This window comes from Echinops telfairi, unplaced genomic scaffold (genome assembly GCF_000313985.2).
Source record: "Echinops telfairi isolate 266 unplaced genomic scaffold, ASM31398v2 ScPeMD7_443;HRSCAF=831, whole genome shotgun sequence".
Classification (NCBI taxonomy): Eukaryota; Metazoa; Chordata; class Mammalia; order Afrosoricida; family Tenrecidae; genus Echinops; species Echinops telfairi.
In genome coordinates, this window is record NW_022104341.1 from 45,977,934 (window position 1) to 45,990,267 (window position 12,334).

Here is a 12,334-nt window from a genome sequence, read left to right on the forward strand (position 1 = left end):
TATAAATGCCCTTTGCCTCCCAGCTCTTTCCTCTATTTCCCTTGATTCTTCTCCTGTCCCACTATCATGCTCAGTCCCCACCAGGATTTCAGCACTTCCTCTTTATTACATTCCCCTTGTTGATCTCTTTCTACAGTGTGGTCTTAGAGAGGTATGTGCATTCCATATTGTGGTAGTTATATAATCATTTGTCAATTTGAGAGGATTAAGAGTGAAGGGGTGGAGCCTGTCAATCAGGTCATAGCCAATGAGGCCTCTGTGTGGGCGTGGCCTTCTCCTGAGGATTCTGGAAGCTCCTGTATTCCTCCTTAGAGCTAGGAGACACACTCTCTCGGCTCACTCCCTTGGAGACTCTCTACTGACAAGGCTCACTCCTTGAGAGACGCTCAACTGACAAGACACATGGCACTACACTTATATAACCCTTGTCCTGGGAGTTGGAGAAGCCATATGGAGACCCCTGCCAGCACTGAGATGCTTCTACTGCCACTAGATCCACAAGACTTTGCACCCATTGGCCCGTGATCTTCCTGCATTCAGCATCGTTTCATGTGTTTTGTGAGTCTGAAGAGGACTTTACAGATTGGTATCAGACATGTGGACTATATCGGACTTAAGGGCTTGATCTCGACTGGGATGAGATGTTTTCTCAATATTCAATTGTTATTGTATATAAAGCTTTTTCCTATACACATATGAGTGTCTATGAATTTGCTTGTCTAGTCTACTCAGACTAATACACATATCTACCCCTCCAAGCACCTGTGATGATTTACCAACCCTGAAGAACGAATCACGCTGCTGAGTTGAATTTCGGCAGAGTAGAACTGCCCTATAAGACATTGAAAGCTTTAACTCTTTATGGAGGTAGACTGCTTCAGCTTACCCCCTGAGTTATCAAAGAGCAAAATGCACTACATGTGCCTCCATACTCCAGGGAGTCTCATTTCTTTTACTGTAGGAGGTTCCTCAAAATATGCTAAAATTAGATTATCTGCTGAAACTCGAGTTCATATTATCTTAAGAAACTTCAAGGGCTATTCTAGTTATTTTAGCTCTCTCATATCTCTAATGTACATTGCAAATCTGCCACATATCTAGCAGGTAAGGACGTAATGTAGTCTATTAATTATAAGTGTGGCTTCTGCTATCAGAGTAAACCGGTTTCCCTTAAGACAATTCTGGCTCATAGAGACCCAATAGGACAGAGTAGAACTGCCCCCTATGGTGTTCCAAGGCTATAAACTCCATGGAAGCAGATGTGTTGGCACAACTGATCCTTTGATGAGTAGGTTAGCCTAAAGCATTGCACTGCCAGGAGTCTGAGCTATCAGACTACTGGGGATCAAATTCTAGCTCCGACTTTTAAAAATTTGGGTCTATTAAATTAATTATGTCTTGATTTTATCATCTACAAAAAATAGCCTAATAAGTTAAATTTGTGTTAATTTGGCTGGGCTGGGATTCCCTGTGGGTTAGAATGAACAATAAGCAATCCCTCATGACTTCACCTAATACAGTGTGACCACTGCCAATCAGTTGTAGCCCTCCGTAATGGGTTAGAATCAGCGTGGAATGCAACAGCTTTACTGACTTTTCTAAGGTCATGCCCTGATGTAATTACTTTACTTGGGTGTGGCTTTCTTCCCATGGAAATAGACACAGTGGGAAGACTTGTTTTCTGGTTTGGATCCTAAATCTAGCTCATTGACGTCTCATTCTTTGAAGTTGAGCCAAGGACTTGTTAAATCGATTTCTCATTCTGGGAGTCTCCAGTGGCCTGTCATTTGACTTGCTGACCTTGGATTCATTTGCCTCTGGAGCTACCAGCCTGTAATCCATGCATCTTGAGTTCATCTACTTTTGTAATCAAGAGAAGCCTTCAACCTACATCTGACCCATGAACTTGAAACCCACCCAGACTTGTACTTCCTTATTTCTGTAACTGTGTGAACCTTTTCTTAATATAAATTTCTTATTCTATATGTATGCATAAGTTTTGTTGGTTTTTCTCCTCTACAAGAACCCAGTCTAAGACATCAACCTACCTCAGTGCTGTTGTTAAAAATAAAGTAACTTTGACATATAGAGACTCAGAACAGAGGACTGTTCTTAATAAGAACTCAGTAAATCTAAAATATATCATCTACTTTTCCTTTTAGCTATGCTATGTACTTACAACTTGAAACTCTTAAAACTACAACCATTAAAACTCAAAAGGAACCAAAATATTAACACTGAACCTTTATCTTAGTATATGTAACATAAATTTAAGGCAATTAATCTAATAATTAATTTTAGTGTGTATTATATTATCCATTTACATGTATGGCATTAAAATATTATTTCATGATTAATATTTTTTTTCAATTTAAGTACTACTTGGCTGTGAACACATTTATGACTTAAGATCCTATCACAGCACTCAGAAGGGCACTAGGTATCAAATGGCCACATTTTCTGCCTCAGAAGGAAACCTATTTGTAGCGTATCAAAATATTTAGGGGTTTCATGCTTAATAAGCCTATATTTTGGGTAGGAGTAAGACTCATGGGAGGGGCAGAGTCTGTTCTTCCCTGACTTAAGATTCCATCATGTAGAACCCACATTTTTTTCTACAAGGCAGTAGTATATAGACAGTAAAAAGATTGCTATTCCAAATAATTCTTAAAACTCAAAAACTCACAACTATCCAGTCAATTCTGACTCAGAGTGACCCTACAGAGTAGAAACTCTGATGGGTTTCTGAGCCTCTAACTCTTTATGGGAGTTCAAAACTTCATCTCTCTCCCATGGAAGGACTGGTAGTTACAGTTAGCAGCCCAATACATAACCCACAACACTACCAGGGCTTATTAGAAAGTATACGTTTTGTCATAAGGGAATAAATTAGTTCACATAACTGAATGTCTCAGGTAGCTAACACATTCATCTTAAGACTTTATTATTTCTTTTCATTCAGGTCTCAGGTCCAATGCGCCTGCGCTAGGAAGGCCTTTTCTAACTGTTCTAACTGAAGACCCCCTACATTTTCCACTCTGTCTTCATTTCCTCCGTAGTTTACAGCAGAAATTATGTCACCCATTTATTTTTTATTGTCTCTCTCCCTCACACTGGAATTCCATGCAGGTATAAACTGGTTTACTTAGTATTGCATTGCTGTGCACGAGAGTCATGCCCGGCACACAATAGTCTCTTAGTAAAGGTACATTTGTTTGATTGATTGAATGAATAAATAAAGACTTGCTAGGGACAGATACTCATTCTGAGTGTACAATAAGAACAGATGAAGCATTTTATGTGTTGGAAAGATTGACACACTAGACAGCTGCTCTTACCATCTCCAGTGTTGGTGGTGCTGCCATCCAGCCAGTGCCAGTCACAGTGGCCTGGGTACAACAGATGATGCCACCACCCAGGCCTGCTCAGCCCTCCCAATGGTCGTGTTGGAACCCACTGTCTCAGCTACTGTGTCAATGCATCTGCTTAAGGGTCTTCTTTTTCCCTACTATCTCCATTAAATTAAATAAATTTAATTCTAGATATAAATTAAGAATACCAGCAAATGTCATTTGGGACCAAAAATAAGTATTGAATTTGTGGGAATGGGAGATTAGGGAAAGAAGAGAACGCAGAAAAGGAAAACGTAAAAACAGAAAATTTTAAATGTGTGGAAACAAATGCTTAGGAAAAATAACCGCAGAGAACCACACGGATATCATCTCAATGAGAGGGAGGGGCTTCGAGAAGCAGTGAAGCTGAAAACAATTTCTGGCATGAGCTTGGGTTACGAAGTTTAATATAGGCCCTTACAATATTATTTTTAGAGCTACTGTACCATCTTATTACCTAAGGTTTTCCTGAAAGTTTTACAGAGACACACACACACGTAGTGATCCAGGTAGTTGATTGTATCTCAAAAACTCTACTTAGCCTTTCTGAGGTTTGGTTAGTCACTTAAAAGCACCAAGCAAGCTGTTATGCTGGGAGAGGGAGGGTTGTTTGCTGGTGAAGAAAGAGGGGACTTTCTGTCTCTTGATATAATAACGGTGGGCTCTCCATCTCAGCAAAAAGAAAGAGAACCTTCCTGAATGCAGGTCTCAATTCTAGGATCCTCAGTGGTTTGAAAAGAAGAGGTCACATAATTAGTTCTGAGCTAATGGAAGGGGAACGGTGTCCTGAATCACATCAAATAGTTGATCATTTAAAAATTACACATAAAAATGGGCTTTGGGATGCACTGTGTGACTTTTTGGCAGAGGATTCACATCTTATTTGCTTTGCTTAAGCTAATAGCAGAATTAGTTTGTATTCCTTCTGCGTTTGACAGATGTCTGGAAGCAGGTAGGTTGAATGAAAGAGAGTGGAAAAGGGAAGAAAATATACAGGATGAATGAAGCAACCCAGAATCATTTTTGGCTAGCCAGAGCTTCCAGGTCAAGGTAAAGAGCACAGTTGAGGCGCATGGTGCAAAAAACCACATGCACAATTAACGAACGATTAAAAAAGTACATTGCCTGATAAGGGCAGCATTCAATAAATACTTGTTGGATGAATGAGGGTTTTTCTGTATAATTGACTTTTCCGTGTTGTCATGCTTTATTTCCGTGACCTACCTACAAAAGATTTACTCAGAAACAAAACAACCTCCTACTGCCTTGGAGTCGATGTCGCTGCATAGTGACCCTATAGAGCAAGGTAGTGCTGTCCCCGTGAGCTCCTGACATGCCAGCTTTCTCTGAGAGTAGAAAGCCCTGCCATTCTCCTGCAGAGCAGCCAGCGTCAGTTTTCATTTAAATCAGAAAATGCTGGTTGATGTCTTTCACTGCTAGAACCAAACCAACACGAGGCAGAAAACAAGGGCTGCTAATTTTGTTTGGCTCTAATTTAACAAAAAATTGCCACAGTGGTTGAACAGGATACAGTTTTATTTTCCGTCTACACTGAAGTCTGGAGTTAGATGGCACGGGGCCTCAATGGCACCAGCAAGAACCCACGCAGCCGACCTTCCTGTGCTGAGGTGCCTAACGTCTGACTTTCCTTCTGATGCTCGCAGGTTGGCTTTTTCTCTTTGGGACGTCAGGTTCAAGTTCAGAAAGAAATGGGAATGACGAAGGGCAAAACAAAGAGTCCCTTTTTGATCAAGAAAACAATAATTTCCAAAAACTTTAATTGAGTAGATTTTTACTTTCATCTCTTTTTCAGAACAGGAGCAAATGGCCACCCTTTGCAGCAAAGGAAGTGGGATAGCTGAGTATTTTTTCCTGAGCACATTGCTATTCCAAAGAGTTCAAGGTTGTCCTAGTAGGAAATATGGGAAGGAACTCCATCAGTCAAAATACTGGTTGAGCAGCTACTTGTTTTTACCACAATATGATGATAGCATGTGGGATTCATTTCTATATCATTCATTTTTTCCAGATTCATTAAAATATTTTGATATTCTAAATGGTTTACTATAAAGGGATCCCAAACTTCTAATATACAAGTATAAAGCAAATAAATAACCAGATTCCGACAAATTGTTGTTCGAGTATTGATGGTGCACAGATTAATTGTTGAACTCGAAGGCTTTGTCTACTTTTCTCTCAAACTGAACTATGCGCAAAGGAAAGCAAGGGTTGCAGCACTGCGCTTCACTCTTTTGTCTTAACCATCTTGCTCATCACGTGGGGTAAGTGCTCAAAATACCTGTTTATAGATGCATGAATGAGAGCCAACAGACGTAGGTGCTATCAAGAATGTCTGTGATGAGATACAGAGCGACTCCAATGGAAAGTCATTGATCTTTAGAGACTGGTTTACAGCCCTTCCAGGAAGCTGTAGCTCTGCATGGTCTTAGTGGTACAATTACTAGTATGCGCTTGAGTTCCAATGCCCCAGGCTCTCCTGCACATGTAAGCAGAGCATCATACGCTGGGTGAAGGAGAACTGGACCCCATCATGTGCATTCAACACTTTCAGATCAGATGAATGGCACTCCACTTAGACAGGGGTGGCACTAGAATGTGGGCCTAACCCAGTGTGACGCTGTCATTACAGACTTAACAACCCATACATGCAACCGAATGATCTAAGCTGCAGGTATTGCCACATCCACCATGCTGCTAGAAAGCCACTCAAATCCTCAATGGAGACTATTATTGCAAAGGATACATGAGGTCTTCTCTTGTTCACTGTGAATTCTTACAATGGTTGCCATAAAAATTCTCTAGATCTAATGTCTGGTACTTATCTCGTATCATTAAGGCTGTCTTTAAAACTCAAAATTTTTAATCCCAGCAGAAGACATCAAATATTGTGTAGTCATTAGCAAGATCATCATAGGCAAGCACATATCCACCCTAAGACTAGAAGTGACCTTAACTGAACTTATTCTCAAAGCAACCCTGGTGGCATAGTGATTATGTCCTGGGCTGCTAACCACAAGGTCAGCAGTTTGGAACTACCAGCTGCTGCAGGGGAGAAAGACAATGTTCTCTACTCCCGTAAAGATTTACACTCTTAAAAACCCACAGGGGTAGTTCTACCTTGCTCTAGAGGGTTGGGTAGGAGTTGGCAATGACTCAATGGAAGTGAGTACATTTAAAAAAAAAATAGAATGCTTTGTTTTATTGTCCTCTTCTGCTGTGTTGAATATTTTGCTTAAATAATATTTCCAGTCTCCCAGAATGATCTCAAAACCCCAATTTGGCTTCCATTTGCTGTTGTTGGCACAGCAGTACTGTACTGTCCCACGTACCTCTAGTCCATCTGCGACAGCCTGTGCAACCCCAGCCCCGACCCCCACTGCCGTCCCTCCGCAGTCTCCCAAGCAGTTGCTATCACCCATTGCTTACAGGATCTTGAGCACATACCTTGACCTCTCATTTGTTATGTAGCTCAAAAGTGGCTACAGAACAAGTTCGGTGTGCCTCAAGCGACTATCGAGATGATCAAATAAGGTAACATTTTATCTATCTATCTATCTATCTATCTATCTATCTATCTATCTATCTATCTACCTATCTATATAATTGCAGTGTAAGAATTCACTAGTTTCAAGGTGTTTTTAGATCCTTTGTCCATCTTGACTAATGTGTATAATGACCCATGGTTTGTCCCAACTTGTCATAGAGAAGGGCGGGCAGCACTGCACCTCTTTTTGAAGGATTAGGAAACAGACCCTGCCAAGAGCTCACATACTTTGTATGTGGCAAAATTGGGAGCTTAGACTGGAAAAGATGTACAGTATGCAATAAGATTTACTTAGTTGTCTCTGAATGCACTCCCCCCGCCTCCCCAAGTGACTAAAGCAGATAAGAAATTGGTTTTACATTAATCTGGTTATACTGAGAAATGTGTGGATTCAACAGTTTATAGAAAGCTTAAACAATAGGGTCTCCTTTCACCTACAGGAAAAAAAATTAAAAGTCTCATGAAGGGTTTTCAGGACTATGAGACCCACAGATACAGAATGAATGCTGTTGAAACACCATAAAATTAAGTTAGGAATTGTTAAACAGCAAGGATTTTAAAACTCTAAAATGGGTTAATAAGGTGACTTTCTCCAGGGGGTTTTAAAAATAAGACAGATTTCTCATCTGTGAAAAAAATAGTTCAAGTGTACTAACTCAGAATAGACCATGTGGTCTGCTTTTAAGCGTGCCTTTGAGCCTCATAATCTCTAAGCTCTTAGAATTCATTATCACTTCTGCTTATTTACTTCAAAATAACAACTGACACTTTACAATTTACAAAGTGCTTTCACACATAGCCGCTCATTTAATTCTCACAACAACCTTCTAATATATTATGCACATTTTACAGATGAAATAACAAAACTGAAATTCAAGCCAAAGTCTTCCAGACGTAAACCCGATACTCTTTTCAGGATATCTTGTCTACCCCCACCCGTCTGTATGGCTGTGTTCTGATCCAGGATCTGGTAAACTCACTCACCAGCCTCCTGCTTCTTCTTCAGGCCTCAGTCTGTTACTGGAACACTTTTCTCCCACTTCCTGACTGTCAGAGACCTGGAGGTCAGACTACATTCTTCCCTCCTCTTCTCTCTAACATCTATCGATCCTTGAGTCCTGTCATGTTAGCTTCTCAATACTGTGATATCTCACAGACATCGTCCTTCCAACCCACACTACTTTTTCAGTTTAAAGGCTTCACCATTTTTTAGTCTTAATTAGGAAGATATTTTTCTGTGTAGATATTTTTCCTTTTGGTGTTTCTCCCTTAACCCTACCCTGTGACCAGAGTGAAGAGCTTTAAGCAGAAGAGTACACTGGTAAGGTTCTTGGGGACATCCGGTCTGAGAGTCCTTCCACAGCACCTGTCTCAAGCGGCAGCCTCCCCTAGATCTCGGCCATTTTCATGGTCTCTTCTACTGTTGCAATAGTTTGAACCACTGGCATGGATTGTTATGGATTGATTTGTCAACGCCCCCACCCCCCAAATTATGTTGTAATTCCTAACTCCAAACCTGTGGAGGTGCCCATCATCTGGGAGCAGAATTTTCCTATTATGTTGGGGAAAGGAGGCCATGTCAATGGAGGGTGTGCTTTCCCTCAGTAACTTTTAAGATATAAAAGGAGCAGATTAGCACAAAAGTAAACAAATATGAAAGGAGAAAAGATCAATGCCACGTGGAGCTCTCCAAGGAATGCCAAGAGGAATGTTTGAGAGGCGGAGTCCTGGTGCCATGGTGGTATGAGTTAGGCTGCGACCCAAAAGGTCAGGTGGTCGAAACCACCAGCTTCTCCCTGGGGGAAGACCGGCTTTCTACTCTCCTAAAGAGTTACACTCTCAGAAACCTGCATGGGTAGCTCTACCCTGTTCTTTGGGCTGCTATGAGTCAGAAAAGACTTGATGGTAGTGAGTTTGGAGTTTTCATGCAGATGATCAACTCTATAACATAATCTTCTCTTACCTTTGGTGAAGCGGCAGGACACCCTTATGCTTAAAACCTAGTTTAGGAGTAATCTAGTAGGATTTAGAATTGCTGCTCTGCCCTTACCAGTTTTGGGACTTTGGTCAAGTTAATCAACTGTCCTAAACTCCTGTTTGCCCATATGTCCTATCTGTCGGATGAATGGTGAAATCCACCTGGTGGAAAGGTTCTGATGACTAAGTGCTACAAAGTATCTGAAGGAATGACTACAGGGCTCAGCATGAGGGATGTGCTGAATAAATGTCTTAGAAGAGAGTGGTGGGTTGGGAGGAGAGATTGTAAAGATAGTCATATTTTGCTTCACTTGACTCATCCCTTAGGGGGTCTTTCAATTTTAAAGACAGGCTGGTTTGAATCAAAGTTCGGACATAAAGTATCATTCGCTGGGCTCTGAAAAATTCGTGAGTCAATCCAGAGAATTAAGATTTTATCTTAGCCGGCATATTTTCCCTGACATGAAAATGAAGCTTTTAAAAACAATAATATTTTTCTTCCACAATATAACACTGAGATCATCAGCCGCTCCAGTTCTATTTAGAATGTACTTTTTCCCCTATGATCACTATATTTTATTTAACTTTTAAAAAATTTCAGTGAGTATTTTTGTAGCAGATAAGTTTCCCAATGAGTTAAACACAAAGGATTATACCTCAAAAGACATGCCTGGCATTGGCTAGATCTTCACGATGTGTTAATTCTCTTCCCTTTCCTTCTCTCCATTCCCTGTTTATAATATTGTCTTTATGCTCTCTTATAGTTGATTGTTTTAAGAAGCACATTCTTCCCTGGTGCTAGTATTTATTTATTTATATTAATCAGTTTATATTGTGAACTGTTACAGATAGCATAACAATCCGTAATTCAGTTAAATCAAGCGTAATTGTACAATTGCTGGCACCATCAGTTTCAAAACATGTTCCTTCTTCTTGAATTCTTTGATATCTGCTCCCTTTTATCCCTTCCTGCCCTCACCCTAACCCCCTGGGACCCTTATGATTATATTATATAGTATATTTATTATATTATGTTATTTATGTATTTATTTTTGCCATATCTTAGAGCATCCAATTTATCCATTCACCTGTAATTCTGTTATTTGTTCCCCTTGAGTGTGGTTATACAGTCATCAGCTATCAGCTCTGCCCCCCTCTTTCTGTACATTCTTGGAACAATTACTCCTATTACTGTTTCTAAAGGTTTATCTTGGCTTTCAGGCATCATGCAATCTTAATTATACAAATGAACATATGTTGGTCTAACAACTTTAATGAGGTGAAATAAAGATCATAATAGTAAGGGGAGGAAATATTAAAGAACCAGAGGATAGTGATGTGTTCCATCAGTGCTATACCAAACCCTAGATATGCCATCCCTTCCATGTGGTCCTTGTGTGAGGGACTGTCCAATTATCTTACAGGTGGGTTTGGGGTTTCCACTTTGTCCACACTCATTCATGTCAATTTGATTGCCTGTTTTTGAGCTTCTGATACCTATTCCCGTTGACATCTCATGATTGCACAGGCTGGTGTGCTTCTTCCATGTGGGTTTGTTGCTTCTCTGCTAGATGGCCACTTGTTTCACTTCAAGCCTCTAAGACTCCAGATGCTATATCTTTTAATAGCCGGGCACCATCAGTTTTCTTCACCACATTTGCTTATGCACCCATTTTGCCTTCAGTGATCGTGTCAGGAAAGTGAGTATCATACAATGCCACATTACTAGAAGAAACCATTCTTCTACTGAGGAAAGATATAAGTAGAGACCCAGAGTCCATCTGCTTCCTTGTTGTATTTACACTTACATATATATATTTATACACTTATATTTATATATTTGTTTGTTTACATATATATATTGATGTTTATACCTAAGAAGGCAATTTTTACTTACTTATTTGCTCTTTTTCTTTTTCCTTTCCTCCTGCCCCACTATCATCCATTGTTCACCTCTCAGTACTTTCTCTCAGATACATTTCAATTGATCTAACATGACCAGGAATGCTACGCCTTCCTTATGGATCCATTTATAAATTGGCTGGCACTCTGGAGAGTGTCTTCAATGTCAAGTTAGAAGTTTGTGTTAAAAACTCACTGCCATTGAGTCAATGCTGACTCATATCCATCCACTGTGGGTTTCTAAGACTATAACTGTTTATGGGAGTAGAAAATCCTGGTCCTTCTCCTGCAGTACTGGTGGTTTTGAACCGGCAACCATGTGGATTGCAAACCAATGCATAACCACTACACTGCCAATCCTCCTTAGACTTTTTTTAGGGTATCAATTTTAGTGGGTTCTTCCAATCTCAGACTAATAAGTATGGTCTTATTATTTATTATTTGAATTGTGTCATACATTGTTTGCCCATTCTAATGGGAAATTTCTTTGTGGCCTATTGGAGTAGCTGGGTACCATCTAGTTCTTCTGGTCTCAGGCTAGAGGAAGCTGTAGTTATGTGTGCTTTCTTGAGTCTTTGCTTTTCTTCATTTTCCTTTTTCTCCAGGTGAGAAGAGACTAAAAGCTGTTTTTTAGATGACCTCTTGCAAGATTTTAAGACTCCAGATGCTACTCATCAGTCTAGAGCAGCATGTTTATCGACTGCAGTTTGATAATTGATCTACAGGTTTCCCCAGACCCTAAGCTTTAACATCTAGTGTTTTAGTCCTAATGTGTAAGAAGTTGGATAGCTGTGCCCCCATATGTGCTATTACACATATATGTATGCATGTGTATATGTATGTACGTATGCATGCAGCATTTACAAGTTTATATGGAGAAATATTCAGAACCATACTAAGCTTCAAAGAGTTTTTGGGGAAATGGGATGAAAAGATAATAGATTTTTTCCCAGGAACTTTTTAAAGTGTCTCATGTATGTATGTGATGCACTCCCATGACTTCCCTCACCTGTGTATCCCCGTATTTACCCACAAATTATTATTTGTTTTACTGCTCTTGCAAGAACATTTATGCCATTGCATGTACCCCAGTTGTCTTTTATTCCTGTGTAACTGTCAGTGTCTTTCTTTGCCTTCATCACAGTGGGCTGACTTTCCCAATACTGTGTATTACCTCTCCCTTCACCATAATGAACACTTTTTAAAAGTATTAGTGTGCTAGTCACTTATACACATTGCATTTTGTGATCTTAGTTGAAATCTCCTCAAAGAAGTAATATTCTTCCCACTATCTTCCTACTTGTATTTGTCCTTTGATCTTCCCCCTTCTTACCTTCTGAATCTTGTTTTTAGGTAAATTTTACCCATTTGGTCTCAGGTGGCTGATTATTCTGAGGAGTAAATCCATCATGGGTATTATTGCTCATTTTATAGACCTGTCTATTGTTTGGCTAAAAAGTAATCCCTGGGGATGGGTGCCATGACAAATAAACAGCCT